We start from the raw sequence: 25,725 nt of genomic DNA on the forward strand, positions 1-25,725 counted from the left end.
GCTAAGGCTTGTCAGTTTTGTTGATCTTTTCAAAGAACGAAATTTGATTTTGTTGTTTATCTCTATTGTGTTTCTGCTCTCTAATCTCTTCTCTACTTTTTCCCCTCTATTCTTTCTTATGCTTGCTTTAGATTTTGTGTGTACTTTTTTCAGTCTCTTAAGCTGGAGAATTATTGATCTGAGATTTTCTTTTCTAGGAAGGGGATTTATAGTTGTAGATTTTCCTCTGTCTTTGTTTTAGCTGCATTCCGAAGTGGTGGGATACTGTGTTTTCATTTCAGAGTATTTTGTGATTCGCCAGTCACTTTTTTGACTCTCTGTTTTTTTAGGAGTTTGTTGTCTATTTTCCAAATACGGAAAAATATTTGTTCTTGATTTATCATTTCCCTTCATTGTTAGGTTAGAAAACATATATTTTATGTGATCTTGATATTTTAAACTTATTGAGACTTGTTTTATGGCCTAACATATGGTTTGTCTTGGGAGATGTTCTGTGTGCAGTTAAGAATGTGTATTATGGTATTTTTGGGTAATACAGTCTATCAATGCCTATGAGTTCTAGTTGGCTTATAGTATTATTAATGTCTTTATTTCTTATTAATCTTCTGCCTGTTTTATAAAGGATAGAAAGATGTTCAAGTCTCTATTATTGCTGAATTATCTATTTCTCCCTTCAATTGTTTTTCTTCATGCATTTTGGGGCTCTGTTGTTAGGTATATTTATATGTATTTTTTCCTTTTGATTGAATTATCCTTTTACATTATAGAATATCACTCATCTCTAACAACATTTGTTGCTTTAATATACTTTTATAGATGTTAGTACTCTAGATTTCTTGTAGTTTCTGTTTGCATGATGATATATTTTTCCATCTGTTGCATTCCATATATATGTATGTATTTAAATTTTTAAATCTATGCATAGTTTTTTCTTTAAATTATTTTATTTTTTATTTATTTGAAAGGTGGGGGAGATAGAGAGAGAGAGAGGCAGAGAGAGAGAGAGAGAGAGAGAGAGAGAGAGAGAGAAGGTCTTTCATCCATTGGTTCACTCCCTGATATGCCCACAAAAAAGCTAGGGTTGAACCAGGCTGAAGCCAGAAGTATGAAACTCAATCCTGGTCTTTAATAGGGGTAACAGGAACACAATTATTTCAACCATTACTTGCTGCTTCCCAAGGTATACATTAATAGGAAGCTGGATTGGAAGCAGAGCTGGGACTCAAACCCAGGCATTCTGATATGGAATGCTGGCATCCCTGGTGGAATGTTAATCACTAGGCCAAATGCCTGCTTCTATTTGTGTTTTAGAATCTAAAGTGTATCCCAATAAACAGCTCAGAGTCGGATCTTGATTTTTTTTGTTCAGCCTTGTGGTCTCTCTGACTTTGTATTGAGTTATTTAACTCATTCACATTTATTGTTATTGTTGACATAGTTGGATTATTGTCTGCCATTTTACTTTTACTTTTCTACATATGTCATGTCTTTTTGTTGCTATTTTCTCTGTTACTTTTTACATTAAGTGAATATTTTCTAATATAATATTTCAATATTTCATTTATTTTGAGCTTATTTTGGGGATAATTGTTCTAGGGCAAAACATATCCATGCTAATTTATCAAAATGTACTGACTTATTCAGATTTATACTGAATTGATTCAATGAACTATTTTTGTTACTCTAAAATAGTTCTTTCCTTTTTTCCTCCTTTTTTGCTATTACTGTTATGCACATTATATCTATATCTTTCTATCTATCTGGTACAAAGTCACAGTACTCAATGCACATATATTGTTACAGTTATTATTCCATGTCTATTAAAGAAGTAAGAAAGAAAGACAAGTATATAAGATAGAGCTTCTTATATTAGCTTTTTTATTTACATTAGCTATATCATTCCTAGCTGCAGGTTTCTAATAATTGCAGGGTAATTATTGTGGTGTTTTTGGAAGTGTCTTGGGGCACAATTTGCTCCAGATTCTATTCAATTAAATTTGAACCCCCTTTGCAAGGATAGTTTTGAATCCAGTTTTTAAGGTTTGTCCTGGCTTCAGGAGGGCTCTTAGTTGTCCATTTCATTGGGCTTCTCTGATAAATTAGCTGACATATAGTTTTAATTTGATGGCCTCAGATAGCTAAACCACCTCATCTAAATTAGTTGTCACAATAATCCTCATTGTTTTCTGCATCAGCCTTACCCTTGAACTTCCACACACACTTACTAATAAAGTCAGTTCTTTTGTGTAGAGCTTGTGGTGTTCTCTGTTCTTGTCCAAGACAAAGTCTTTGAGGCACAGTTTCAGAGTTATGGCTGGGCATAGTGGCTTATTTCTCATGGAGTGATATTCATTGCAAACAGTGGGTCTGGGTGGAACAGCATCCTCTGGTCTTTGTGCTTGCTTTCCCCAGCATGAGTCCTCTAACATATGAATCAAGGTGAGAGTGATCCAGGATTACAGAGAATCCCTGCTTTGTGAGCAGAGGCTAAGTGAAGGGAAGGTGACCCATGCTCCTATGGATGAAGCCCTGAAATGTAGCCTCTGCAAGCCTCTTCATATCCCTTGACTGTAACTGAAAGTAGGGGGAACCCCATATTCTTGGGCAAATAGTGGAGATTTAGTCACACCAAATTGCTGTATACAAATGGAAAGTGACTCAATTTTCAAATCAAATACTCTTACTGTTCTTACTGAGATTTAGATTTTTTTTTAACAAATGTTTTTCCCATTAGCTATATGCCCTGAGGACAATTTCTAGACATTTACTGTTATGCTAATTTGTTTTATTTTATTTTAGAATTTTCACCAGTTGTGGTTGTTTCTCTGGGGAGTAACTTTGTGGGGCTCTGTGTGCTGCTGTCCTGGGTGTACTTCTCTGTCATTTAAAGTGATATGTCACCCATGTTGTCACAATGTCATGCCCCTTTTGGAATTTTCAATTGAGTCAGCTTATTTTTCAATTTTCTTTTGTTAAATACCATCTTAATGATTGAGGGAGGGTTCATGCTCTCCCTTCACTCATTTTTTTTCTGTTTTAAAAGACATGTTTACTGGCCAGCGCCGCAGCTCAATAGGCTAATCCTCCGCCTTGCGGTGCCGGCACACTGGGTTCTAGTCCCAGTCGGGGCACCGGATTCTGTCCTGGTTGCCCCTCTTCCAGGCCAGCTCTCTGCTGTGGCCCGGGAGTGCAGTGGAGGATGGCCCAAGTGCTTGGGCCCTGCACCCACATGGGAGACCAGGAGAAGCACCTGGCTCCTGCCTTCGGATCAGCGTGGTGCGCAGGCTGCAGCGCGCCGGCCATGGCGACCAATGGAGGGTGAACCAACGGCAAAAGGAAGACCTTTCTCTCTGTCTCTCTCTCTCTCACTGTCCACTCTGCCTGTCAAAATAAATAAATAAATAAATAAATAAATAAAAGACATGTTTACTTACTTATTTGAAAACCAGAGTGACACACAGGGAGAGGGAACAATCTTCTATCTGCTGTTTTTCACTCTGCAAATGGCTGCAACAGCTTTGGGTGGGCCACACTAAAGTCAAGAGCCACGAATGCCATCTGAGTCTCCTACTTGGGTAGCAGGGACACAAATACTTGGGCCATCATCCACTGATTCTCAGGTGTAGGGAGTTGGATCAGAAGCAGAGTAACGAAGACTTGACCCAGCACTCTGATGTGGGATGCATGTGTCATAAGTAGTAGCTTAACAAGCTGTTCCATAGTGCTTGCCCCAGGAGGACTCATGCTTTTCCATAGTCTAAACATTAGAAGGGAGTATTTCTCTCTCTCTCTCCTTTTTTTTTTTTCTTTAAGATTTTACTATTTATTGGAGAGGTATAGTTACAGAGTGAGAGAGGGAGAAAAGAGAGAAAGGTCTTCCATCGACTGGTTCACTCCCCAAATGGCTGCAATGGTGGGATCTGAGTCAATCAGAAGCTGAGAGTCAGGAACTTCTTCCCAATCTTCCACATAGGTATGGGGGCCCAAGCACTTGGGCCATCTTCCACTACTTTTCCAGGCCATAAGCAGAGATCTGGATTGGAAGAGGAGCAGCCGAGACTAGAACCAGCACCCATTTGGGATGCTAGCACTGCAGGCAGAGGCTTAACCTACTATATTACAGTGCCAGCTCCAAAAGGGAATATTCTTAAAATGAAAATGAAATTGACATCAGTTCACGTTAGTCATTAATTTATTGAGTTAATTAATCTGAAATACTATTTCCATTTTATTTCTCTGTTTTAACTAATTGACAAAGTAATTAATTAGTATGTGATAATTAATGATTTTCAAGATTGCACATGCATAAAAATCTGAAAAACCCATTTTACTTCTCTTGAAATGTACTAATATAGCATTGTATATAATTGTGTGGTATGACATAATAAAAAGCATCCTATATTAATGTAATACAGTATATTGTCTTAGCTCATAGTATGGAGTATTATGAAAAAGATGATCCACTTTACCTTGATGGGGATATGCACAAGGAAACCATCTTTCCTTCTTTTCTATGCCCCCTTCCTCTGAGAACAGTTGTTTCCTGTGGCACTTTTGTATGAAACACTTACCTGGCACTCACTGGAGTAGAGAGGAAGGGAGATGGAATGACACTTCAAATGATTTTAAGAAAGACAACAATGCAGAGAAAGGTTTAAAATGGGAACTGTTGTGTTGTTTCTGATTTAGTTTATGTTTTAATAAAGTATACTTAAGGAGTGCCCATTTGAAAATGGTACTGTTGGTTTTGAAGAAACTTCTCCATCTCTGAAACTTGAGTGAAGCCTTGTGGTGGTTTAAGTCACCCCTCTCCCCTGCCATTGGAACACTAGTTTTAGCAAGTCAACAGAAATCAAGAAAACTCGCAGGGCTGCTCCAAAGACCTAGATCTGTTTGTTTTACTTCTTTTGGGTCTGATTTATTTCCGGAATAACTCCATGCACAATTCCTTTGATAAATATTGCTTTCAAAGTATATAGGGATTCAGTTTGCCTCCACAGGAATTTTCCTGGGAAATGAAATTTGAGTCAAGCCCAAAGGATTTTTTAAAAGTGTCGATGAAACTCTATACATTGCATGCACAGTATTTTTATCTTTGGTAACTTAAAGATGCCTCTTTATGGCATACAGGAAAACTACAGGGTTATATGTATACAGGGTTATTATAACATAAGACTGGAATGACACTTACTCCTTGCATGTTTTAGTCCTATTAAATTAACTCCTTGTACAAATTTCATTTGATTGAAATAACCTTAATACAAATACCTCCCTATACAATATACATGATTTCATTTTCCCATTTCTACTCAGTTTTCAAAATTATCTTGATATGAAACAGTTTCAAATATCTCAAGAACTGCATTTGGGACTATATCCCCCAAATTAAAATTTCATACTCAAGCCCAATGAAGTCCCTTCTGATGGATTTGCAGAAAAGAAGCTGCTTCTACTCATAGTTTCAGTAGTCATGATGCCCAAGCTCAGCCCCAGATGTACTCAACTACATGAAGTGGTTTGGGAAAAATGGGGAGAGACCAAGTAAGAAAAGTGCCTGATTCTATAGATATCTGTTTTCTGAGTCTACATAGAGGAAATGTGAACACAGCTCCTCCTGTGGGTCAACTGGTCTTCCGAGGAACAGGAATTAATGCTTCCAGAGCACCGGGGTGCTTTTCTCATTTATACAATGTGCGAAAATGTCTTAAATGGCACTGTGTTGTGAGACACAAGTAACTGGTGAGCAGTTAACTCAGAGGAACAGTGCATCTCACAGGGGTTAGGACCATTATTGCTGTTAGTGCTTGCACAAAACTGTATTTGAAGCATTTGATGGACGCTGATTACACCTATTACTTCTCAATGCAGGTCTGACCTTGGGGCTCCAGCCCGTGTTCCTGTGCTCTCAACACCTCCCTGAGAAGAGTGCTGTGTCCATTATTGCAAATTTCTATATCTTTGCCAAAAGAACATATATTTTCAGTACCATCTTTGGAGGCCTTATTTCCACCATCACATGTTTTTGCATTTATCAAATATACTCTTATTACCATAATCACTACATTATGGAAGTTAGTTCAAGGGAGGTAGGCAATGTTTGAGTGACAAAACATTTTTTTCTTTTTTTCTAAACGATCCTTTAAAAAACAGCTGGATAGGATACATAATTAACTGCTGAGATTTTTTTCATGTGTTCCTGTGATTCAGCCAAGGACAACATTTTCCTTTTTTTTTTTTTTTTGTCCAGAAAGAAAAATGTGTAAAGTACAAAGGGGTCTTTAAGAAGTTCATGGAAAATGTGTATTATGAGAAGACTATCCATGGATTTCAAACTTTTTGTACCCAAATAAACTTTTCTCTTTTTAAAAAATTTTTATTTTTAAAATTTATGAGAGACCTTCCCATCTGCTGATTCACTCCCCAAATGCCTGCAACAGCCAGGGTGGGTCAGGCTGAAACCAGGACCCCTGAATGCCATCTGGTTCTCCCACATGGGTGGCAAGGACCCAAACACTTGAGTCATCATCTGCTACCTTTCAGGATGTGGAAGCTGAGTTGTAAGCAGCTTGGCTGAGACTCAAACCAGACACTCTGACATGACATGTGGGCATCTCGAGCAGCATTTTAAATTGCTGTTCCTAATGCATTCCCTACAGTTATCTTTTCATTTCCATTTTTCATGAATGTTTTGAAGTACCCTTGCATGCATATGCTCAGAGGGAAATTGTTTATATTTTGAATTCATTTACAGTCTTTCCCATTGGTTGCACAATACCATTAGCAAAAGAAACAGCCCAGCATCATGGTTCCCATCATCAGCTGGAGAGGCGGGAAGAGGAGTAAGAGGAAGCTATGGCACATCTCTTCCAGCTGACCTGTAAAGAGTATGCCACAGCATGACCTAGCGGAGGGCAAAAAGCACCTCCAAGCAAAGGTGCTAAGTAATGAGAATGCTCCTTGTACAGGTGCAGGAATGAAAGATGACAGAGACTCCACACACAGAGTAAAGCATTTCATCGCCACCAGACTCCAATGGAGTAATGACTGTGGAAGGTATGGGTCAATTCCTTAGATGAATCAAAGTGGTATTTGTGACAGTGTTCTCTGGGTACTGTTCTCGTAACCTCACTTTAGGCAATTTGGTCACATGGTTGCATCATGTCAAGTGGTCAAAAAGTAGGTGATAGAGAGATTTAAGGCTTAGGGTGGAGCAAGAGTCCTTGAGTTAAATCCTGGCTGTGGGTCCTGCCAGTGATGTGTGACTTTGGGTGGTGTGCTTAATCTCTTTGACCTTCAGTTTCTGCATCTTCAGTCTCAAGACATGAGTCTTAAGATGTTGGATTTTGTTTTAGCACTCATGAAAAATGAATAAGTATTCATATTACTCTCCATCACTTACAAGAATACTTCGTTGGAGAAACCCTTTTTCCATTCAGCTGTGTTTTGATGGCTTACAAAAGAGCTCCTTCACTCATTCAACAGCCGCTTTTGAAAGTTTCAGGCACTGTGCCAGGTGATAGTAAAATGAGGAGTGAAGTGGTCACAATCCTGGCCTTCATGGAGTTGACAGATGTTAGTGTAAGTTGCCTTCGTGACCGCAGGGGGCCAGCCATTCCCTAGTCTTCCTGGAAACTTGACAGTGTACAGCCATATACATATTAATTTATTTGGCCATTCAACACCACAAAACCCACAACACAAAGCCGCCTGATTCACCTTATCTTCCCAGGTCTAATTTATATCCAGGATGATTAGCAGTGATGACAAATTCACAACTTTTCACTCCTCAGTTGGAACACCAAGACATGGGTTTTCTTTAAGAGCAATATGACAAATAGCAAACCTGAAAAAGCCTCATTCTATTGTGTAAGGTAGAAAGACTAAGGAACTGTCTGGTGCTTTCATTTCCTCACCTTGTGTGTGTGTGAGACCTGTGCTAATTCTGTCATGGGAATGGAATGCACCAGGCTTGTGTTTCTTGGTTCTAGAGATTGTTGGTAGAATTGTGTATTCATGGGTAGGGGAAGCATTGTCCCATGCCAATGGCTTAACTCCCTAGGACTGCCCAAGGTCCCACTGACATGGCTTCCATCTCACTTTTCTTCTTTCTCACTCATTCTTTTCAACAGGAGGATATTTCCAGGGCCCTTGGCCTGCACCAAGAGTCCTCTGTACAGAAAGTCATGGTCATGGAGCTCTTTGCAGCTTAGGTTATATTGGTTCATGGTCAGGCACCAGGAGATGAATATCATTTCCAAGACAGCATTATGTGGGGTGCTCTTCACCCATATTTCTTTTATTTCCACATACCAGGTACCAAAATTAGTGTATCCCTTAAGAAGGGTGGACCTAGAATAGGTACTTGAATTTCATAATTCTTGAAGGAAGATGATGAAATAATTCATGAAAGATGAATAAAACCATATTCCAAAATTAGTACATACAATTTATTATATGTAATTTTGTATGCTAATATCTATTGATGTGCAAAAGTCACTAAAAAGGTTAATAGTGCCTGCCTCTTCTATCATTCTTTTTTTTAAAAAAGATTTATTTATTTATTTGAAAGAGTTACACAGAGAAAGAAGGAGAGGCAGAGACAGAGAGAGAGGTCTTGCATCTGCTAGTTCACTCCCCAATTGGCAGCAATGGCTGGAGCTGCGATAATCTGAAGTCAGGAGCCAGGAGCTTCTTCCAGGTGTCCCTCGTGGTGCCAGGGCCCAAGGAGCTGGGCCATCTTCTACTGCTTTCCCAGGCCATAACAGAGAGCTGGATCGGAAGTGGAGCAGCTGGGTCTCAAACCAGCGTCCATATGGGGTGCCGGCACTGCAGGCAGCAGCTTAACCCACTACACCACAGCGCCGGCCCGTCTTCTATCATTCTTAAGAGATAGTCATTTGTAATCACTAAGGGACTCTCCTAAAGATGTAGAGTAGGTAATTAGGTCTCATTGCTGGCCGAAGGACACAGCAGAAATTGTATGACAAAGACAACCTCTCCACTAGTGAGGAGAACTGCTGAGGTGCAGCTGCATAAGGAGGTAGATTCCTTATGGAACGGAGTGAAGTCAGACTCTTGACCTAGTTTTTTTGAAATTTAAAGGAAATACATGGGAGTTCATAACTCAGACAAAGCAATAAACCATACGGGGAAGGAGCAGTCTGCTCTGCTGACCTTCATGAAAGTTAAAGCCCAAGGATTGGTGGGTAGGACTGCTTCCAGCATTTTGAGGGCAAGGGTGGACCTTGTCAAGTTCTCTCTGCCTCTCCCAGATTTGGGTAATCTTGTTGAAGTGAGTGCTGTTGATGACTCTGAAAGCAACCATGTTGGAGTGATGGCCTGGCTTCCTTTGGAATAAACCCCTGGGTGCTTGAACAGCTTTGGAGTGGAAGACCCTGCAAGAGGATGCGTAGACTTCCTTATAAGGACATGTGGAGGAAAAGTGCTTCATTCAAAAATAAATAAGAGCTGTGTGACCATTTTTGATGCCTAAGTAGGTAAAGGAAGTCATGTCTATTCTTATTTACACACAATAAACTATAAAGAAGATACAGTGGATTGGGACACAAATCTATACTTCTTCCTCACATGCCCTCTTGAGGAAAGGGGATACTTGGTTCTATCTATCCTTGGTTCTGCTTTTTCCCTCATGACAATTTTTTTCCTCTTGACAGATAGTTCCATTTAATTTTTTTTTTTTTTTGGCTTTGTACTGCTCAAAGTCTTAAAGCCCTGGGAGTTTTTCACTGGATCTTTCCAGAAGGCCTCCCTTCTCTGCCATGGAATGTTCTGAGATGATGGTGCCTCATGGACTTGCTAATGAAAAGGGCTACAGGATGCCTAAGCTATGTGCATCTCTTCCTCCTGTAGGCTGCATTGGTGCCTTCTATGGAGCTTCCTTCTCTCTAGTGACTGCAATGACAGAGGGCACAGTTACCAGCTATGTGGTTGGAAAGACTCATCTTCTGCTTGAATCTGACTGGAATAGTCTCTCACCTTCCCTCACAACAGACTAAATTTCCTATGTAGTAACAGGAAATCTGGGTATTGTAGGCACTGCTGTTTAATCAGTTAATTTTCAGGTTTCTATATGCTATATAATTATTAGGTTAAGAATTTCCAACTTTTATCTTAAATGGAAATAGAATATTTTGTTTTCAAGAGATACAGAAAGAGTGGAAGTGCTGTAAGATTAAGTTGAACTGTTGCTGTTGGGAACTTTCTGTGTTCACCAAGTATCAACCCTCATTGCTTTTGCTTCCAACAAAGAATCAGCACTGAACCTCATGTATGGTCTATGTATTGTCTATGGTAATGAGGCAAAAGCAAATAGACATAGTGCATGGGCTATCTGCTTTGTCCTCGTCTGTGCAAAAAACTCCTAAACCTGCAATAAAGGTAGATCTTCAATTACCCTTCAGCCACCAAGCACATGTACTACACTAAAAGAACTTTCCAAAATTTCCACCTAAAAACTCTCTAGCAAGAAAATCTGAAGCAGATAAAGTAGATGGTCTTTTGATGCAAATGAATTATGGGCTATTGAATTTGATCTAGTACATTAAAATTTTAGTTGTTTTGCTTTAACCAGATTTTAGACAAGGTTCTTTCACCACTTTAAAAAAAAACCAATTACTAAATGATTGCATAGTTAGGAAATGGGCAGGGCTCTTTGCTGCAACACATTAAGTACAGAATTAAGTGACAAGGAAATGCAAGGGTCATGCAGGGATCAACTCTCATTCACTTGCACAATGGGCAAGTCTCTTCTTGGAAAGGATGTTGGTTTGTGGTAGGTTACCTAATATATAAGTGTGAGATAACAATAGCCCCTTCAATTATATTCTCTATTTCTAATTAATCCCACTCTATTGGACCATTGCTTTATTTTTATGTTTCTTTATAAAGTTATGCCACAAAATCCCAATTAATAATATCACAATTTATAAACTCTCTTCAGTGTTATCCATATCCATCATCCAGTAAGGACCATTGAAATTTATGTAGCAATAAATTATTGTATGCCTTCAATTTCTACCTCTCCAAAATACTTAACCAGCGTCTCCATGGCAGCATCTAATTGATACATAGTCTTTTTGTGAGAGATGCAGAGATTCTGAAGAGCAGTCTCACTGAGAGGGTGCCTAAGTGATAAGAGGTACAGTGTTATTACTTACCAAGATGTGTCCTGGCTGATGGCCACTCTCACTTTGAAGCAGAAAGTAGAATCAAATTGGGTTTGCACATTATTTTGGATTAAAGAAGCTTATTATGATAATTTTATTTAATGCTTATAATATAGTATGCTGCTGTCTTTAAGACAGGCATATCCTGTTTTTTTTTAAAAAATAATTTATTTGAAATGAAGAGTAACAGAGCAGGAGGGATGGAGACAGATTTTCCACTCACTGGCTTACTCCCCAGATGGCTGCAAAAGCCAGGGCTGGGCCAGGTCAGAGCCAAGAGCCTAAAATCCATCTGGGTCTCCCATGTGGGTAGCAGGAGCACACGTAATTAGTCCACCTTCCTCCCAGATGCAGGAGGCTGGATGAGAAGTGGAACAGCCAGGATTTGAATTGACACTCCACAGTTGAGACTGAACTGATACTATAGCAGCTGCTTAACCCACTTGCATCATAATGCCAGCCCCAATATAGGCATATATGTAGATTTTATGTCTTGGTGAGCAGCTGTTTGTACTGACCTTGCAGGGATTGTTGGACGTCAGAAGGTATATGGATGATGTGAAATGTGGGCAGACTTAGGTGCAGTAATTAAGTTCCTCCCTCTGACGTTACTCTTCTTCTATTGCTATAAATTAAATGTGATTGTTAGCATGCCAACATTTCTTCCTTGGCAGTGAGAGGGACAGGATTGTCATGTTATCATTAATCTATTCAACAAATACCTATTGAGTTCTTACTGTGTGTCAGTTATGGTGCTAGTACTAAGGAAAACTTAATCCTTGTCCTGAAAACCTAATTATAATCCGGAGAGAATTCTGAAAATCCACATGGCTGGCACAAATTATGTGATCAGGAAAAAAAAAAAAGAATACCACTAGGTGGCTAGGGAAGGGCTTATAGCCTAGGTGGTTTAGGTTGAAAGCTGGAGAGGAAATTACAGATGAGTAGAAAAGATCCCAGTGAGTAGTAAGCAGAAGTAAGGTGTGAGGGCAGGAAGAAGAGTCTCTTCATGAATGGACTATTTTGGTTGGATGTAAATATATACAAGAGCCAGACTTATTACTTTGAGAGCTAGTTATGAAGTGGGACATTCATCTGTTTACAAAAGAGGCAATGGATTCATTTTCCAAGTTCATTACTGAACACTTAAATAGCAGACATTGTACTAGATACTGGAGATAATGGAGGATAAATAAAACATGGTTACTTCCCTCAAATAGATGCAATGATAAGATCTGGAAGAGTTTGGAATATGCCTTGATGTTTTCTGAAAATTAGCTCCACACATTATTCACTGAGGATTGGAATGTAGAAAAACCAGGGATTAGGTAAACTTGTTTCCCAGGAAGGTCAACAGGCAGAGTTCATGGCCAATAAGCTAAATGGAGAAGTTGACATTGCAAGACAGGTGCCTGCTCTACCTGTTGGCCTGAAAGCAAGTGTCTGAAGCTGGCTCCTCCTCATCACAAGCTTTGCTCCTCTTCATAAGTCACTCATCTAACAGAGGAGTTACTTAACAATATTTTTACATTAACTCCTCAGGATCTAAGAAATATAAAATGCCCTTCTCTCTCTTTAAATAGCTTGCTTATAAATTGTCCTTAAAAAGCATTATTGTCCATATCTCATCTTCCCAAGGCAGCATTTAAGTGCCACGAACACTAAGGATGGACTGTATTTTAAATCCCGTTGAGGGTTTCCGGTGTATTGTTTCCCTCTTACATCTCTGCTGCTTGACAGATTTCCCGACAAGATTCGATTCTGAACTATTACCAGACACAAATAACCCTCAGGAACAACTAAATGCAAATTTGCTTATCTTTCGAAATTCTTTTTGAACTGTGAGCTATTTCTCCTGTGCGTGCCTCTGTGTGTGTGTTTGTGTGTTTATCTTCTTCTCCGCTTTACTCAGAAATCAGTACTGAATCCAATGAACTGAGGCCACAGTATATGTGATCTGGAAAAGTAGCAGTTGCTTCTTGCCCTTTCATAGCCTAAAGCCACTGTACCCTTTCCTTTTCAGCTTGCCGGCAGCACTCAGGGGTCACACACCCAGGATGGGAGTGTCTTCCTGATATACAGGAACGGATGTGCGGTTGTCCAGTCAGCGGCTGACCTTATTTCTAGTTTCTAAAACTGTTCTCTAAGAGGATGCAAGGGTCAGCTTCGACACACCCAGGGCCCCCCTGAGTTCTTCCTGACCATCCTGACATCCTGTAGGTCTCCATTTTCTCAATGCTCATTCAGCCTTTGCCAGGCAGTATAAGGCAAGTGTAAATGGACTTTGAGGAGGGGTCTCTACAAGACAATGGTGAGAGAAGGTGCTAGCTGTTCCTCTCCACAGTCGTGGAGAGCTGGGTTCCCAACGTGTTGACCATGATTGAGGTCCAGGAACTCTGGGAAACAGGAACCTTCCACGGCCAAGAGATTCTAACTCTCTCAAGGCTCAGAAGGACGCCTGAGAGAGGAGGCACAGCCACCTGGTATGTGGGCTGGGCCCAGGCACCACTGATAGTTCTTGGAAGAGCATTTTTCCTTTACTTTTTAAGATAGAAGTCTTTCTGTATATTTGTATTCTTTTTTCAAAAAAAATTGATTTATTCTATCAGCTTTATGCTACATGAGTGATTTTTTATTTAATGTAAGCTGTTGCCCTGTTTCTCATTTTGTTGGGGATTTGGCTTTGGAATTAATTTCAGTCATTTCTCTATATCTTTAGCAACTCACACAAACATGACTTTGGAAGACACGTTTATATAATTCATTGGATCTTTAGAAAAACCATTAATAAATCTTTATGGTCCATAATTATTTTCACAAAATGTTGTGAGGATTTTTTTGCTTCATATTCAGAAACAAACATGAAAAAATGTCTGTTAACTCATATGTGTTAAATACAGGGTCTAAAAAAATTCCAGGATGACTTTATTGTGTCTACATATTTCAGTGGGTTTTTTTCAGCATTTGCAAATTCAAGAGTCGAACTATTATTTTTTTTTTGCTTTGAACCTGCCATAGAAAATAGAACTGTGAGTAGTTTTTCAATTAGCTTAGTCTTTCTTTTCACAAGGAAGCTTGTAACGAGAGTTGCCAGAAAGCCTTCTCTGTTCAAGTTGGCATGATAAGCAGTGCCCGGTGCATTGCAATGCCTTGCCCTGACATCTTTCTCTGCACAAGCCTTCTGCAAAGACTGGATGGATGAACTGTCTTAAAAGGACAGCCTACTGTGATTCCTAATTTGAGCAGTGCAACAGTGGGCATAGCTGCGTAAAACAAAAAGGCTTTTTTCAGCTTTGTGTGAATCTTCACTCAAGCATTTAAAAACACGGAGTCTGTTCTTTCAGGACAAAACTCTCCCGTTAATGTTAATGAAAGTCAGACACCTTGGAGCTGGAAAGAAACCTCAATATTTCCCCAGGAATCCTAGATTGTAACGAAAGAGTGCCTGTCTTTCTTTCTTTTGTGTAGTGGAGTGGGATAGGATAATGGAGCTCACGCAGAACGTGGCAGCATTTCAAGTAAAGCTCTCCATTTGTTGACATTAGAAAAAGCCTCGGTGTCAGAGCATCAACACAAATGCCTGCATCTGGGATTGGTTCTTTTCAGATTGGTCTCTCTCATTTTCACTTTGAAGGGAAAGGAAAAATCGTTTTGATTTTTAGAAGACAAAACAGATTTAAAATGTATTTTATATACACCAGCCTCTCGCTTTCTGACTAATTCAAATCAAGAGTCCTTAAAGGACAGAATCTGAGAGGAGAGGAGATGAAACAGAATAGATGAAAGCCACGGAGTGAAATTGGAGCAACATAATGATCCTGTTCTTCATCTCTTAAGGAGTATAGTCCCTCCTTCTGACTGAGTCAAACCCACTCTGATGTTGGTGGGTTGAGTGCACTGCAAAGGCTTATTTTCAAAGTATTAGCAAGATCAATGGCCAAGTCTTTACAGCAGAGAGTAATAGAGAGCAACCAACAATAGGGCAGTATCCTGGAGCATTGTTCTTGTAAGAACTACCGTTTTATGTTTCCATTTTCTGTGTCAGTCTACCTGCTGACTCATAGTCACTGAGAATGTGGGGTAGTTCAGCATTTTGCACAAAAAATAAGCAAGTTTTCCATATAGTGGGAAAGGCATGGGTTTTGGGCATTGGGTACAAGTTTGATATTATTTAGTCAGTAAATATTTATGTGCCTGTACCCAAATGCTCAGTTTCCTGGTGGCTATGGAAATTTGTGTATGGAATTTAGTTTTCCTGAGCATTGGGATTGCAGACATCTTATTATGTTTAATTTGCCCAGAACGACTTCTTTTAGGAACTACGTCTCCTCTACATGACAAGTTAGTAAATATTTTACTCTCTGCTTCAGTTGTGTCCTAAAGGCCACAGTAATTAGTTTGGGGAGAACACTTAACCCAAGCTGGTCAACCTGTGAATTTCCTAGAATGAAGAGTCTATTCTCCAGGATCACAAACTGCAAGGATGATATTAGCTTAGGGTTTCCACATATGAGCTTATCTGAGAATAGATTTCAACCTACAGAAAAGGAAGTGTAGAAGAGAGCTGTGAGAATGTTGGGAGAAACTGCATCTAAACTTACCTGGGGCTGGAGCTAGACCTGGATATGTCAACTCTATCCACTCAAACATCTTTTTCTCTCTTTAAAATTCTTGGTATCACTTTTTTTAGACTAATTTAGTCCTGGCAAGAACACTTTGGGTCCTCACTGATAAAATTGGAATAATAATGATTTTTACCTTAAAAATTTGTGCTGATGATTGAATGAGATAACACAGGTGAAATGAAAGACACACTTTACTTGTGGTATGCACCACTGAGCCTGGCTAAAGTGCTTGGAATGATCCCACTAACTTTGAGCTGAAGAGTATGAGAGAGTGGGTACTGTACTTAAGGTCCCATGTATTCTGTGGAGGTTATCTGTTCTTAACTTCTCTAAGTACCATTATCCAAAGTGTGTTACATCTGTAATTTAAGTTGCAGTTTGAGTATCTCTTATCCAAAATGCTTAGCCTACATGGGCTTTGGATTCCAGATTTTTTTTTTCAGATTTTGGAATATTTGCAAATACATAATGAAATATCTTGGAAATGGGACCCAAGTCTATACATGAGATGTGTTTATGTTACACATATAGCTTACACACGTAGCCTGAAGGTAATTTAATGCAACATTTTTAGTGTGCCTGTATTTTGATTGTGAGATGACACATGAAATCACGTGAGGAATTTTCCACTTTTGACATAATATTGGTACACTATGAACTTCTTCGTATGTGAAGAGACTTGAAAAATTCATCAAAAATGCTTATGATAAAACTATGCGTGGACTTCAAAGTATTTCAACACTAAAATAAACCTGTCTTTCAATTCAATTTCCATGAACTTTTTAAAGACCACACACACACACTGGGTGTGTGTGTGTATTGTGCTTGTGCTTATTCTAATACCATGTACCAGAAAGGATCTTTCTTAGGATAATGAAAAAAACAAACCCTCTACCAGTATAGTACATCAAGTTTTTCTTCTGATACAGTCACGTTGTCCATATATACTAAATTCAATCCTGTTCCATTCATTTACTCATCTCTAGGAAATTAGAACTCATGATCATCACAATTTACTGCATCCAACAATTCATGTTCTCAAAATTATGGATGTCTTTATTAGAGAGAGAGAGAGAGAGAGAGAGAGAGAGAGAGAGAGAGAGAGAACCGCAATTGCTGGTTCAGTCTCCAACATCTCATGGCCAGGGCTATGGTGGACTGAAGCCAGAGCCCTGTACTTGAGCCATAACGTGCTGCCTCCCGGGATCTGCATTAGCAGAAAGCGGGAGCCAGGAAGCAGAGCCAGGTGTACACTGGGATACTGTGCTGCGGGACATGAGAGTCTTCTGCTAGGATAAACACCTACCCCCATATTCTACATTTTAAACCTTATGTATTTGAATATCAATGGAGTCTCTAACTCTAGAATTCTTGAAAAGATAGATTGATTTAGAGAGTAAGGGGAGTGAGAATACACACCATATATACACTTACTTACATACATGCATATGGATATATACATAGGCACACATACACATAAATGATCTGCCTTGTCAACATGTATGAATCTAAAGCTGTGACTGTATCAGAAAGAATGAATATCTTCAGGATTGTAGCAAACTCTAATAAGAAACATTTTAAGGAGGGTGACTGAGAAGGAAATTCCCCAAAATTTAGGGAAACCACCTGTTTTTGTTTCCTATTTCTCCACTTCCCCCTCCCTGATTCACATTCTCCACAAATAACAGAGCTGTAAAAACCTGTGCATCTCAACTTAACTCTCTTCTAGAATAGTGGCAACCAATTTAGTAAGTTATTAATAAAAAAAGCACTTCATAGAAGGTAGGCCCGGAAGCTAAGTGAATTATTGACAATGGTGGTTAAAAGAGTAAAAACCAATAAATATGACAAAATGAGAACATAGATTTCCAAATGGTCTCAGGATCCATGCATGAGGCATCCACTAAGGCTGAGAGGCACTAAGACAGATGTGGATGTCACCCACTTAGCAGTCCCCTGCCCTCTCTGCCAGGTTAGCCTACAAAATACACCAGGTATATCTGCTCAACTTTATTATTAGCAGGAAGGGTCTTTCTTGGAATAATGAAAAGTAGCCTGTTATCAATACAATAACTTCACAGATTTTTCTGAAGTTTAAGTCTTCAATTACAGCTTGGGTTGAATTTGGCTTTAACTATATTCCATTCATTCTTGCATTACAAATAGAAGGCAGTATTCAAAAATCAGTGTGCTGTAGTTAATGAAAAGAGTGCAAGATTCAGAACCAAACTGATTAATGTGACATATTAGTGGTATTAATGCACTATTTAGAAAATAGGCTTTCCTTATCCATTTCAAGGTCTACAAAAAACTTTCCTGAATTTATGCTTTCTGTAGAGCTACTTTTTTTTTCCCATTTATTCTAATCTTCAATCCAAGATTCCAGAACTGAATCCAAGATTCAAGAATCCAATCAGAATTTATCTCTAGATTATCACTGCTATAACCTAATAGCAAAAAGGTGAGACTCCACAGAATTGTTAAAGGGGACATATAATCAGAGATCCCTCAGGTATTACCTGTATACTTCACATGCTACTATTTTTCAAATATGTAAATATAATTGAGTTAATAACCAAATAAACCTCATTTAGAAATTTACCTAATTCAAGGCCAGCGCCGCGCCACTCTTGACTAATCCTCTGCCTGTGGCACCGGCACCCCGGGTTCTAGTCCCGGTTGGGGCGCCAGATTCTGTCCCAGTTGCTCCTCTTCCAGTCCAGCTCCCCGCTGTGGCCCGGGAAGGCAGTGGAGGATGGCCCAAGTGCTTGGGCCCTTCACCCGCATGGGAGACCAGGAGGAAGCATCTGGCTCCTGGCTTCGGATCGGCATAGCGTGCTGGCCGTAGCGGCCATTTGGAGGGTGAACCAACGGAAGGAAGACCTTTCTCTCTGTCACTCTCTCTCTCACTGTCTAAATCTACCTGTCAAAAAAAAAAAAAAAGAAATTTACCTAACTCAAAATAGATTTTGGGATATTTTGATCCATGAACGCAAAGGCATAAATAATCTCAAATATGTGATTTAATGGATTTTCTAACTTCAAAAAAAAATCTCAAAAAAGTTATATTTTAAAATGATTTTCCCAGTGTATTTTAGTTTGATCATTTTGGCCTCCATTTAAGCCCTAACTTCTGCTTCTTTTTTCCTTCCCACCTTTACTTCTCTTTAAGTAAGTGTCATTATTTTCTATGTCTAAATTGTCCATTGGTTAATAATGAAAAACGAGTTACAAAAAATTTAGTAGGACATAACTTCTCTTGATTTTTTCCTCAGAGACTTGTTCAGGTATAACTTCCACTCCTTGCTACTGAAGTAGCATTTAAAAAATTATTTCCATTTCACTTAAAAGGAAGGAAGGAAGGAAGGAGAGAGAGATGGAGAGATCTTCCAATCACTGGTTCACTTCTCCAAATGCCCCCAATAGTCAGGGCTGGATCAGGTCAAAGCCAGGAGATTGAAACTCAGTTTGGGTCTCCCCTATCGGTGGCAGGGACCCAAGTACTTCAGCCATTATCCACTGCCTCCTAGAGTGTACATAGTAGGAAGCTTGATAAGAAGTAGAGTAGCTAAGGCTCAAATAAGGAACTCCTACCTGCGATGAGAGCATCCCAGGTGATGACTTAACAGCTGCAAATACCCACCCCTGAAGTATCTTTAAAGATGTTTGTAAAATCTCTCTCAGTTGAGATTTTCCTTGGAGATTCACAGTGTGCATTTCAGTATCTAGTTTTATTATACTTGCAAGCATACTTCAAAACGTTTACAGAAAACAATATTTAAAAATGCATAATTTCAATTTTTTCACAAAAATAAACAACTTTAAAATTTCATTGGCCATGGACATTTTAAAGGACCCTTGCTTATCTGGGTGTGTGACAGCCTCACCTTCACAGATCCCATGATACAGAATACACAAAATTGTTCCTGGCAACAACTTGAGGGGCAGATTGTATGAAGTCACATATGCTCAACTCTAATGCACTCCCAATCCCAGTACCACTGGAAATGAATGCTCACCACTGTCTTTGAATGCATTTTTTGGTCTTTTTTTTTTTTTTTTTTGACAGGCCGAGTGGACAGTGAGAGAGAGAGACAGAGAGAAAGGTCTTCCTTTACCGTTGGTTCACCTTCCAATGGGCCGTGGCTGGCGCACCGCGCTGATCCGAAGCCAGGAGCCAGGTGCTTATCCTGGTCTCCCATGGGGTGCAGGGCCCAAGCACTTGGGTCATCCTCCACTGCACTCCTGGGCCATAGCAGAGAGCTGGCCTGGAAGAGGGGCAACCAGGACAGAATCCGCGCCCCAACCGGGACAGAACCCGTGCCCCGACCGGGACTAGAACCCGGTGTGCCGGTGCCTCTAGGTGGAGGATTAGCCTGTTGAGCCACAGCGCCGGCCTTGGTCTTTGTTTTGAACAATAAATTTTATAAATTTAAAATTTACAGGAAGCAAAAATAATAATAAAGCTAAGAACACCTATTTTTCTACCACCAAGAGATAATAACTGCAAAAAAATGGCATTTGCTTATTATGTTTCCTAAAGTCATGAAACATAACAAAAAGCTAACGTCTGCTTTCACCACTGTTTCTAATTGCATCACCCAATCTATTTTTCAGAGACTTTTGTAAACAATGCCCTGTTCCCTAGTTTATTTAAATGCACATATATGTGACTTGTATTATTGCTCTACGTGTCTTTATTATTCACACATTTATTATTATATATCATTTTGTCTTGCTTTTTCCACTTGGCACTATATTTTGGGAGTTATATATACAGAATTCTATTTTATGGCTACATTTTGATCTTTTATTTTCTTCTTGATGGTCGTTAAGATTGTTTCTATCCAAAGATGTCATAATATACATCTTTGTACCTATGTGAGAAATTCTCTAGTATTTATAGATTTACTGTTTTGGTGTTATAGGAGATATTATGATACAATGTGAAAAGCTTGTGATTCCTCCTGTGGTGGGGATATTGTGCTAAAATTCTCTTCAGTCTCTCAGCATTGATGGCATTGTTTTGTTTCAACAAGTCTCCAAAAGTTCTATATCTTCTCCCTCAATTACATCCCCTCCCACGGGTCCCCCCTCCTCCTCCTATGAGGCCCCTTACTCCCACAGGTCTACTGATAGCACCCAATTCTAGTGCTTTAACCACTCTTGTTACTCAGAGAATGAACAAACATATTGATTTCTTATGATGCTTTCCTCAGAAACAGCAAAAAATAAATCTGATGGGAAAAAATCACAGAGAAAGATCTATTTAAAATGACACCTATGAGGCTAATATGAATTACTCGGATTCAGGAACTGACAAGTAATGCATTGTCATTCAGAAATAGAAATTACTAATCTTTAACCTCTGGCCATCCAAATAAGAATTCCTCATCACTTCCTAAATGGGGGCAGGAGGCAGCCTACTAGATACTTTGCACAATGCACATCCTTTCCACCATGTGTCAGACCTCATCACTGAATATTTTATGATGGTAGTCAGGTAATTAAGCAAATATTTGAAGGAGCAAAAAGGGTAACAGTAACAAGTGACAGGGTATGAAGGAGAGAGGGGGCCTCGTATGCAATCTTTTTTGTCATAGAATTTAAATAGTCTCAGACAGAAATAGACAACACATTTGGATTTGGATTCTTATACATATATAGAACTTCTAAATTTCATGACTGTTTATGTCTCTTGTGTGAAGAGGAAATTGAGGCTCACATGAGACCCCAAGTGGCAAGATGGTATTTGAATGTGCACCAGTTACTCCAAGTTCAATGTATGGCTGTAAGGGCTGATCACTGCTCCCTCAATGAAGCAGTGATGCATGTTGGAAGTGCTAAATGTCATTGCTATGAGCAGAGCAGTCAGTAGCTTGAAGGAATTTGAATGTACTGTCAGATTCACAATAGGTTCTCTTTAGCAACATGGCCTCGGGCAAGTGCCCTCGCTGTTGGTGTCATTAAAGTTGGCTATTATTTTACATACATGAAATCCATAGCATAATTCTCATATTTCCTCGTTGTCAAACATCAGTTTCCTTTATTTTAAAAGAAATTCAGACATAGGGCTGGTGCCGTGGCTCACTTGGCTAATCCTCCGCCTGTAGAACCCGCATCCCATATGGGCGCCGGGTTCTAGTCCTGGTTGCTCCTCTTCCAGTCCAGCTCTCTGCTGTGGCCCGGGAGGGCAGTGGAGGATGGCCCAAGTGCTTGGGCCCCTGCACCCACATGGGAGACCAGGAGGAAGCACCTGGCTTCTGGCTTCGGACAGGCGCAGTGCTGGCTTTAGCGGCCATTTGGGGGGTGAACCATGGGAAGGAAGACCTTTCTCTCTGTCTCTCTCTCTCTCACTGTCTATAACTTTACCTGTCAAATAAATAAATAAATAAATAATATTTTAAAAAAGAGAAATTCAGACATATTTATTTCAAAGAATATATTTACACAAATATTAGAGTGATTTGCTAAGTCAAAAAAATAATTTGTTTGTTGTACCATAATCTGGGAAATAAATACTTGTTGGTGTATGCTATTTGAGTAGGTTTAAAGAGAGGGCATTTGTATTATTAATTACAAAGAAAACATACAGAAATAGAAAGAGGACTTCCACTTATGCCTACATGGGATTACAAGCTTTAGGAGTTGCCTTCCCCCCATGAAACCTGGGAAAGTGGACTGTGATTCCTGAGAGAATGGAAACAATGGAGTGGGTTCCTCCACTGCCCCAGCTCACTGCTGAGAGACAGGTTCTAAGCTACAGTACAGGGAAGGAGAGAGCAGACTGTAGTTTTGGAAGGCTGCTGCCATCACAGCATTGGCGTGGACAGACAGTCCATCTGCACAGTCTGGAAATTGGCTGATGGGCCCTGTGGGTCTTTGGCTAAATATTCATCTGCATGGGTAGGGTAGAAGCTTCACAATCTAGGAAGAGCCGCCAGGAAACCGTGTGGTCAAACAATTCCCAGAACTCACATAAGACTAGGCATTGTGCTCATTCTCACCAGTTTGAGCACATAAATTTTGTTCTGTGTGGGATATTGGGCAGAATTCTCAGAAGGATTGCCCCTTAGTTGCAGGGCTGAGTTAATCCTAGGATGAAATCTGCTCTGCATCTACCCAATTAAACTCAAGAGCAAGCCTTGGAAGGGTCAATGTGATGTGTGAGTGAAAGTGTCATAATAAAACCAACATTATAGGAAAACAACAAAATCCAGCACTTAAAGAAATAAAATTTGCAGTGACCAATAAATGATTAAAAAAAAAAAAAAAACAACCCCGCATTCTATTTACACATAATCAGGCAAATATGCTGTGGAGGAAATATTTTCTGGAAAGAAAATCAATCAGTGTAAAAGAACCAGAATGAGAGATGACAGAATTAGGAGACAGCAAAAATATTCAAGTCTGTAAAATAAACCATGAACACAATGATGCAACAACCACAAAGAAAAGTAGATTGACACAAATCAACAGCAGAATAGACAATGAAGAAAAAAGCAATTAATTCGAAGACAAAGCAATAGAAATTATCTCAAGTAGAAGTGTAGAAAGAAATGGAAGACAAATAGAATTGTTGTTGTTAGGTAACAGGAATAAATCTGATGTTTCACTGCACAGTATGGTAACTATAGTAAATAGTAATGTGTGCATCAAAATAGTTATAAAAGAGGACTTTGAATGTTATACCACAAAAATTTGATAAATGTTTGAAGAGATATACTAATTACCCTGATTTCATCATTACACCATGCATACATATATTGAAACAATGCATTGTACTTCTTGAGTTTGTACAGTTATTATGTGTTAATTTAAAATGAAAAAAGGAGCAAAAATCTCTGTGACATATGGTACAATATCAAGCAGTTTAATATATATATATATTTACAGTGTTGGAATAAGAAGAAAATGAACATGTGTATAGAGAAAATATTTTCATATCCAAGAAAATCAACAAATCACATGAAAAATAAAGAAAAAACAGTATATCTGTTGAGGGTCCAAGTAGGACAGAGAAACTATGTTGTAACATCAACCAGAAAGTTTAATATAAGCAATTATTAACTGTGACACGGGATGGTGGCATGAGAGCTCAGCTAGTAAGAAGCAAAGAGAATTCTAAAGAACACAAGAATAATAGCTGGAAAGGGAGTCACTGCCCATATGGTTGAGAGAGAGCACTCAAGGAAGAGAACTGCCAGGGCTACAGTCCAGACCTCACTGCAGAGGGCACAGCTGTTCTCACTAAAGACAGAGAAGGCACTGAGGTGCCACCCTGGTGGAACTTCTAGAACTATGTCTTCTGGAACCTGCTAAAATTCCCCATTCTAGAGTTCTAGGAAATGTGCTTCTAGGGAGGTGTTTTGCTGAAGGCATTTTGAGGGGGCTGTCAGGGGAAGTGGCTGGCATGGAAGTGCTGCTGGTCATTGTGCATTTCAGGAACTGGGCACTGAGAGGCTGCATGACTGTACAGTAAGCACAACAGGGTGGACTGCTCCCTCCTCCTGCAGTGTCTCTCTGCTGTCCTGTATTGTCAAAACTTAGAGCCATATGACAAAGAAAAAATGCTTCAGGTACTGTGATCTATCTTTGCAGAGCAAGTAATGAAGTATGAATTTGGAGCTGAAAGGCAATCAATTGATAACTGGCACAGTGTACCTATTGATTACTCAAATTCCAAATACACTCTTCTACACACAGTCGAACTCCTGCACAGCAACAAAAACATCTCTAGAGTTTTAACTTAACAAGGGACATCCATCTGACCAAGAAAAGTTTTCATTCTGTCCGGCAAAGGAAAAATTCAAGACCCATATTAGTCACTGTATCCATTGCTGATCATACTGATTCATTCTCAAATTCAGTCTCAGACCCATTGAATAACTTTGCTACTTAAAGACTAAAGTTTGGATAATTTGTGTATGAAGTGAATATGGGAAGAAGGTGGTTGGGGTATACAGACAAACATAAGCACATAACAAAGAAAATATATCAGAAGCTACTACGTTTCCAATTTCTGAACTGATCATGAGGTTGTAGTTGATATCGATATCTTCCTTCTTCAACAGCTCATTTTATATTTCTCTTGCTCTCAGTAAGAACCTCAGATATTCTAGGTTCTTTACTGGGGAATTCACTTAGCCACTCATTCCTGAAGGTCTAATACCACAGTCATTCCTTTTTTATTGCAATTTTAAAATAAATTTTGCTATTGGGCATGGAAGCAGCAGAAATTCTTTAAGGACCCTTTGAGTTCTGGACATAGATTTCTTTGTTCCCATTTTATAATGACAGTGAAGGTTTGTTTTTTTTTTTTTTGTAATTGATAGAACATTTATTGAGATATTTACATCCCCCTTTTTTTGTTAAGTCATTGACATATTGTTATGAGAAAACAGTGGCACAGAAAATATTATTACCTTGGTTCTTTGTCTCACATGGAAGAAGAATTTCCAAACAGACAATGCAAAGAGAAAAGTAAGATTTAAAGGCTTAAAAACAAGACCTTCAGCCAGAGTAGCATGGAGTGGGGCTGCGAGAGAAGCAAAAACCCAAAGGATACTGTGGCACTGGGGTTTTTAAGTACAATTTTGGGGATGAATCAATAAGGTGAGGACAACCCTACAAAAGACCTGATTTACAATTCTTGATCCTGTCTGGCTTGCTCATGATAAAACAAAAACCATCACAAGGGTAAGATATCTAATTTGTTTTCACAATAAACTGGGAGCTCAGAAGGGTGGAGTCACCGCTCCCTTGCTGACAGTACAGTTTTTAAAATTGGGATCAATCACTTCAGACAATAGCCTATTATCTCTCCTTTCTTCTTCCTCCCCCTCCCCTCCTCTCCCCTCCCCTCCCCTCCCCTCCCCTCCCCTCTCTTCCACTCCCCTCCCCTCCTTTCCTCC

The sequence above is a fragment of the Lepus europaeus genome, chromosome 4 (assembly GCF_033115175.1).
Source record: "Lepus europaeus isolate LE1 chromosome 4, mLepTim1.pri, whole genome shotgun sequence".
Taxonomy (NCBI): domain Eukaryota; kingdom Metazoa; phylum Chordata; class Mammalia; order Lagomorpha; family Leporidae; genus Lepus; species Lepus europaeus.